The sequence below is a fragment of the Bubalus bubalis genome, chromosome 6 (genome assembly GCF_019923935.1).
Source record: "Bubalus bubalis isolate 160015118507 breed Murrah chromosome 6, NDDB_SH_1, whole genome shotgun sequence".
NCBI lineage: Eukaryota > Metazoa > Chordata > Mammalia > Artiodactyla > Bovidae > Bubalus > Bubalus bubalis.
This window is the reverse complement of record NC_059162.1, coordinates 102,849,237-102,857,335: the sequence shown is the minus strand read 5'-3', so window position 1 is coordinate 102,857,335 and position 8,099 is coordinate 102,849,237.

Below are 8,099 nucleotides of genomic sequence, written 5' to 3'. Positions count from 1 at the left end.
GATTCATCACTAGGGAACTGGGGAGCCAGGGCCATAGTGAGCCCAGCCTGCTCTGGCTTGTAGTGTTTATGTGCTGGAGGATGCAGAGGGAGGAGCTCTTGGGGTCAGGGAAGTCACAGTAGGCCCGGAAGGCTTGTTGGAGAGTTTGGGATAATCAGAGCTCTTTAAATCACAGCGAAAATAATTAAAACAAGGTCAACTGCAATTTGTTAAATCCTTACTATGTGTAGGGTTAACAGGCAAGATCTCATTTAACCCTCCCAGCAATTCTGAGAGCGGAGAAATTGTTATCCGGAATTATTCGTCTGGGCCTGTGTGGCTCCAAAACTCATGGACTTTCCTGTTGTTTATTTTAATACTTATTTATTTGGCTGCTTCGGGTATTAGTTGCAACATGCAGGATCTTTGTTGTGTCACGCAGGCTCTCTAGTTGTGGCACATGGGCTTAGCTGCCCTGAGGCATGTGGGATCTTAGTTCCCACATCAGGGATCGAATCAGCATTCCCTGCATTGCAAGGCAGATTCTTAACCTCTGGCCCACCAGGGATGCCCCTCATGCACTTCCCTTGATGCAGCTCTGTATCTCCCCCTGGTAATGAGTGACGGGCCCTCGCCCCAACAGACCGTGCCACGGCCGGGTGCCTGTCTGGCTCCCACTCCTCCCTTGCTCGGGCTCCTCAGAGCCAGCCCCAGATTTAGGGCTTAGACCATCGAAAGGACCAGCTATACCCTTCCTAGGTACACCTGAGGCCCATCTCCCTGAACCACTGAGACCTAAAGAAGATGGAAGAGACTTTCTGAACCCTATTGAGAACAAGAGAGAGGACAAAAAAAAAAAAAAAAAAAAAAAGGCACAGGCTTAATCTTTATAGAACAGAACAGCATGTTATAGAACAGAACATAACCCAGTGGACCCTGCCTTCTCTATGAAGAAAAACACTCTTCAAACCAGAGAAGCAGAACAATCCCGGCTACCAGTAAGTTCAAGATTTAGCTACCCCCCCAGCTTCCTTTGCTTTGTTCCAGGCCCCTCTGGGCAGAGATGGGTCATTCCAGGGGCCCTTTTGGGGAGGTGAGAGTTTCCAGGAAGGAATTTTTAAAAAATGCTGCCTCAATTTGAGCATGGGAAAAATATGGTACATTGAGCTTATGATAATCCTAGGCAAAATTCCAGAAGTTCCTTTTCTAAGAAGGGATTATTGGAAGCCAAGATGGGTTCATGTAGGTCAAGGCATACCTAACTCTCCAGATTTCCCCTCTAGGAAGGACTATCCGAGCACACTGTGGGAAAAGCACCACAGACACAGAATCTTAAAATAAGACTTTGCTGTTATAAGAACTGCATTGAGGAAGAAAAAAAGAGAGTTCATCAACCAGGGTCTGGAATCTCCCACACCCCATTTCCTTATACATCAAAAGTATAGGCTTCTCTTTATAGCAGAGTAGATTCAAGTGCTGCTAAAATTTATCTCGTGGTTGACAATGGGGGAGGAGACTTGGGACACATGAGTGAAAAAGTTGGGACATTCTGAGATGATGATTGTTGGTAACATACATTTGAGAGACAGTGATAGTGTTTGTCTGATAGAGCACTTAGGGTCTAGAAAGTCTTAGCGCGTCCATGAGACTAAAGCATCAAGAATCCCTTAGAATACGTGACAGGGATTATGGAGGAGCCGATTTCCTTGTCAGGTACCAGTAGCACTGAGGTCAATTTTGCTGTTGATGAGGCTTTTGAAATGCCTTCCACACATATCTTTGCCAGTGAGTGGAGGAATATGGACCAACTGGTAGGGTAACTCAGCCTTCACATGGCTGGTTGAAGCCCTCTGCCCAGGGTAGAAGGAACAGGTTGATTCTGTGAGGTAGGACACTGCCTCTTATGACCCAGAGCATCAGCAGTATGGTCCTTCCACTAGAGCTCACTGGCGTCTACATGTGCCCCAAGCAGAGGAAGAGAATGTGAGGCTGGTGTGTGAGAGGAAAACCCTTCTAGGTGCCCCTGGTCCAAGATTGGTCCTGCACTATCCTCCCCCTGACTGCATGGCATGCTTGTTTCTATTCTGGAACCCATGGAGTGGAGAGGTTCTAGGTTCATGCTCTGGGATCACACTGCCGCTTACCTTCACCCTCCCATCCTGTTTCAGTCTCAGCTCTGCCATTGACTGGTTGGGTGACCTTAGGCAAGTTAGTAATTGATCTGTGTCTCATTTCTTTTCATCTGAAAATGGGGATAATTGTGATGCCTTATTCATGGAGTTGGGGCTTCGCAGGTGGCACAGTAGTAAAGAATCTGCCGGCCAGTGCAGGAGACACAAGAGACGCAGGTTCGATCCCTGGGTTGGGAAAATCCCCTGGAGTAGGAAAAGGCAGCTCGCTCCAGTATTCTTGCCTAGAAAATTCCATGCACAGAGGAGCCTGGTGAGCTACAGTCCATGGGGTCGCAAAAAGTCAGACTGAACACACACACACATTCATGGAGTTAGAGCATTGGTTTTCATTAGTTTTGACTTGTGACCGACAGTAGGAAATACATTCTACATTGTGATCCAGTACACACATTCCTACACACACACACACACACACACACACACGTATGTATAACTGGAAAAAGTGATGATTTATGGTATTTTCTTTTCCATTCTGTTCTTCCATTAAACAAACTGATGATTGAGAACCATTAAATTGATTTTCACTAGTTACATGGATTTGAAAAACACTGGGTTAAGGTCTTTCTGGACTATTGGGTTCAGATCCCAAAGCTATACTTTTCTTATATACGTCACGTTTTAAGAGGACTGTTTTCAGGTGACTGGATGTCCAAAAGAGAATGGGGAGGGTATTTCATTCCACTATTCTTTCTCTTTCTTCCTTTTCCAACCTCCAATCCACTCCCTCATTTGGCTATTCATCCATTTACCCATTTATCATAGGTTTAAGCACCTGTTTCATCTGGTTAGGAGGCTCCAGGAGAGATTTGCTATGTAAATCATATGAGAGAGGAACTAGACCTTTTCCTTGCAGTCCCCTAAGCAGAACTGGGATTTCTGGGCGAAAGTGACAGAGAAGTGAACTGGGGTATCACTTAGGAAGTGTATTCCAGTCTTGGATACAACTGGGCATTGGGTCTGGCTGCCTGTGAGACTTTTCTCTGTAAGTGAGTGTTCAGAGGTGGGAGGAATGGAACCAGGAGTTGACTTCCGGTGTTGGGTAGAGGGTAGTCTGAGGTTGGTTCTTCACCCCTTGCTCACTGATCCTGCAGTTTGCTTTCCTCACTGCAATGGGAGAAGAAACCATCTAGTTGGGGTTCTGTACTTCCCACCTGACAGCTAAAGCAACTCCATTTCTGTTTTACACAGTGGGATTCTCTGTATAAAAGAGAAGAAGGGCAGGAGACATGTTCCAATGATGCTAAAAAAAATTTTTTTTTTAATCTTTAAACTAGGAGCACATTAAGTCCCTGTGAGTCTTAGAAGTAATCATTTCTAGGATTCTGGGACTCATTTTTTCCCTTAAAAACAAGTCCATTAAAATTACAGCATAAGCCTTTGTTTTGCACTCTTAAATCTAGATATAATTGAGAGCAAGAGTTAAAGAATGACAAGGGTGGCAGGATAATGGGTTGAGGTGTTATTTGTGTTGGTGGTTTTTCTTCTCCTCATCCTCCCTGCCAGGCAGAGAGCAGAGAGCCGGTGCCTCTATGCTCCATCACCTCAGGGGGTGTTGGTGAAGCTGCAATTCCAAGTCCCCTGTAGATAACTGGTCTTTCAGGCTTTTGTTGATTGAAAGCCTGAGATTAGGGAGAGGGCTGTGATGAAAGACAGGGAAGGAGGAGTGAAAGGGAGGTGGTTGGGTAGGTTCTGGGAGGAATGAGGAACCAGCAGAATTAGGCAGGGCCGTGTCTGCTGTGCTGTTCCCTTAAGGAGGCCCAGCCCCAGGCATCCACGTTCCTTTGATCCACCAAAACCACAGGGCTGTCAGCTTCTGGTGGGTATTTGGAGATAGTCTGCAGTGTTTCTCAAACATTAACATTCATGTGAATCACCTGGGGATCTTGATATAACACAGATTCCGATTCAGCGGGCCTGGAGTGGATCCTGAGATTTTGCTCTTCTAACAGGTGTCCCGGGACTCTGATAAGGCCTGTCCTCAGACCACACTTGGGGCTACAAAGAGCTCCAGAGGTTGTTCCCTTGTTTTCTGGACGTAACCTAAGCCTTTCAGACCCTTGTGCCTCCTTACAACAGGGAAGACCTTCCCACTAGTAACGGGACTGGAATTTTCCATCAGCATAGTGTAAAGAGATGCGCCGTTAGTTTTGATTTGGAAGAATCACAAGCAGCTTTGAACTTTCGACTGCAAACTCATAGCCCCCTTGCAGGTTAGGCTGAATCTCCATGGGAAATTCAAGGGTCGAGGCTGAAATCTAACCGCTGTTCCTTCTCAGGTGAGAAATCACAGTTCTTTGTTTGGTTTTCTAAGAGGCACTTGAGGTGGGAGAAGAGCCCTCTTGCATCCCCCTCTTTTCCACCCTGGGGTGGGTGGTGGGTGGTGGTTAAATCCCTTACTAGCTGCTTATCTGAATTATCTGGGAGGAATTTTATCTGTTCGCTATCTTGCTTTGCTTAGAGGCACAAAGTCCATCTGTTTATGTCCTCTCCACTAGCCTGGGATAAGAGAGAAATCTAGAAGCCTCAAAGGAATGCAATGAACACAGCAGGCTCCTATGTTTCTTTGTCTCTTTGGGAACTGGTGTCAATCAACCCTGTTACCTGTTCAGCTCGTTGGCTTGCTTTCATGTCTTACCTGGGAATATACATTATTTTGCGAAGAATAGAAGAAAAAAAAAAAAAGCTAATACTTCCCAGCCTAGCCAACCTCAGGGGAACTCTTATTAAAAAAGGAGGACTCTGCCTCCTTTCCTCAGAAGGCCTAAACACACATTTTTAAAAGGAACAATCTGTAAATGCTCCTTGCCTAGAAAGTAACTCCTTGTGTTTATATAGCTTTTTAGACTTTGGAAACGGTCTGGCATTCATCAAGCATCTACTTGTGCTGGGACAGCGTCCTATTTAATCTTCCCAACAACTCCTACAAAGAGGTATTACTATTCCTTTATTTATCCACCAAAATTTAAACAAATTAGCCTTCCTTGTTCAAGCAAAAGCTATAGAAACAAAAGCAGAAGTATTCATTGCAAGAAAGAAAAAAATGAAGTGTAAAGGCACAGAAAGCCAGAAACCTGCCTCCCTGGTCACTAGGGATGCCCAGAGGGTGATTTCACCCTTCTCTTGATAAATGTGATAGACGGAAAGTTCAGGGGTGATGATGATGAGAAGGAAGTTTCCGAGCCCTATGGAGGGATTTTTTTGTATCTTTCTTTGGATTTTCATCAAGTCAGTTCTCAGGGAGGTGGGAAAGTCATGGTGAGCACATGTCAGCTGTGGCAGGAGCCGGGTTTTGCATCTGAAGAGGTGAGAGAAGTAGCACCAGGCTGTGCCCAGGCTTGGAAAGCAGGTAAGAAATCCTGTCTGACAGCTCTAGCGTCAGCAGACCTGGAGTCTAGCTCAGCAGCTCCTACTGACCAACAGCCAGGGCCTTCCAGGCTCTACACCTCGGTTTCCCCTGCAGCAAAATGGAGTGTTTAGACAGGATGCTTGCTCTCCAAGGGCTGAAAGCCTCTGATTTCCAGCTTGAGTTTGGTTTCCTTGCCTGAGAGGCTGCCGTGACCTGTTTTTTATACGGGGTGGAGATGAAGGTGGGGATACACACACACACACACACACACACACACACACACTGGGGTTATCATATGGTAGGTGCCGGGGATGCAACAATGAGCAAGATGGACAAACTGACCTCATGGAGTCAGGAAAGGCAGACACTGAGCAAGCAATTCAACACTTATGTCTTCAATGATGTTAGGACAGAGACCAAAGTGATGAGAAGAGCAAGTGTGTGAAGGGCGGAGGGTTCCAGGCAGAGGGAGCAGCGTGTGCCAAGGCCGTAGACGGAAACAAGATTGCCACGTTGGTGGGCACGGAAGAAAGCCTGAGGGGCACAGCGGTGTGGGGAGATGGATGGGCTGTGATACCTTTTTCATAGTCTGGCTCCTGCTACAGAGTTCTGTTTGGAGTCAAGAGACTGGGTTGGGTGTCCCTTTGCTTCTTCTCCTCTCCTCACTCCATCACACATGCACATGTGCCTGCCCCCCGTGCTCACACACACATACCAGCCTTGGGGAGCCTTGGCTATTGCTGGGCAGGGGCTTTGTGGCTGATCATTCCAGACAGGAAAAACTCCGTTCTTCTCCCCCCACATCGACCGGTGGAGGGGACCTTGGGGTCTCGCCCAAGGAAAGGAAGCACTGCTTCCTGGTTTATGTTGAGATGGGAAAGACTTGCCCAAGAACAATGGCGTTTTCGTAAAACACCACTTTGTTCTGGTGAGACCAGGAGGGGATTTCCTTCGGGACCTAGCCTGGTCCCATTGCCCCGGCCTGCCAACCACAACAGCCACGTGGCGTTCTCTAGGACCAGTCTTTCATCTGAGAGGTTTGGTCGTGCACAGCCCTGACTGCTTAACCCTTCACATCCCACCCCACTCAGGCAGCAGCGTCTCTGGGCTCCAGGAGGTCTCCCTGGAGATCCTGGGACGTGCTGGTCAGGGGAGTCTATTGGAGACACCAAGAGATGACTTGCAGCCTCTGTTTTTTTCATTTAAAGGGACATTCTGGAAAAAGGGCTCAGATTTGTCTTAGGAGTGTCTCAGTTCAAAACACCTTTTAAGCACCAGAGTCAAAGTTCCTTCTTTTACAGGTGGGGAAACTGGGGCAGAGAAAAGGAAGTGAGTTTGCTAAGGCCACACAGAGAGTCAGTGATGGAACCAAGGCTGGGATCTAGGGCTCTCAGACCAGCCCTCTTGCTACATTCTGTTCTCTTTTTCTACAGCAGAACCAAAGTTGGGTAAGGGAAGGGATCAAGTCTACTTTGGACAGATGGACACATCTACAGAGCCCCAGAATGTCTGAGGGAGGTACGGAGGGAAAGGGTGTGTGGTGTTGGGAGCTGGACTCCTTGATGTCACAGACAGTAGGGGGTGACTCGTGTAACTGCTCCTGTTTTTCAGGCATGCATGGCTGTTCCTCTGTGAATCGCTAAACGGACCATTTTAGCAAACAATCAAGCCTGTTCAGAGGAGGACATTAATGGGAAGTGAGTGGGCAAATAATTATATTGTCAGAACAATAAGGTAGAAGAACTCTGTTTTCCTTCAATGGTTGTTTTCGATTCTGCCTGGCATAGAAACAGGCTCAGGTAAAGAGCAAATGCTTCTCATTTGATAAAGAGGTGATGGTGGTGACAGTTTGGGGGTGATGGACTATTCATGTTGGGGAAGGTATTGCTGACCACTCTGTGGTGACCATCTCAGTTACAGAGATGGTGGTATGGATGTTGGTAGTACCATGTTTAGACGTGTTGACTGAAGTTATGGAGACACTGGCGTTGTTTACAGTTACATAGTGATTGCGCAGATGGTGATGTTGGCATTGGTGGTGTCCAGTTTAGTCGTGCTGAGTAGAGTTACGGTGAGGACAGAAGCCATAATGGTGGCGGTGGGTAAAGGGCAGTGATGATGGTATCGATTATGGTAGTGCTAAGAGTGACAGTGAAGGCGGTTGGGCATAAATGACGTTGGTATTGGTGATCGTGGTAAAGGCAAGGGTGGTACTGGAGTTGCAGATGATGGTTGTATTTTTGGTGGTAAAATGACAGTTGCCTTGGATGGTGGTGACCCGGAGAGTGCAGTCCGTATAAGAATGGTGTAATGCTGTTAGTCAAAGTGATTTTACTGACGTCTCACGTTGGGGGTGACGATACTGACGGTGGTGTCAGTGCCGCTGGCAGTGCTTCTCTGTTGGTCTTGGTGACACCCGCTTGTCTTAGCTGATAGAACTAACCAACGGAAGTGGTGGTGGTACAGACGGAGGGATCAGTGGTGAGTCTACAGTAGCCTTGCCATCGGGTCGTGGTGACAGTTTCGGTCCCGGTGCTAGTGGCAGGAATAGGGAGGTGGAGGCAGGGGTGATGAGCAGAATG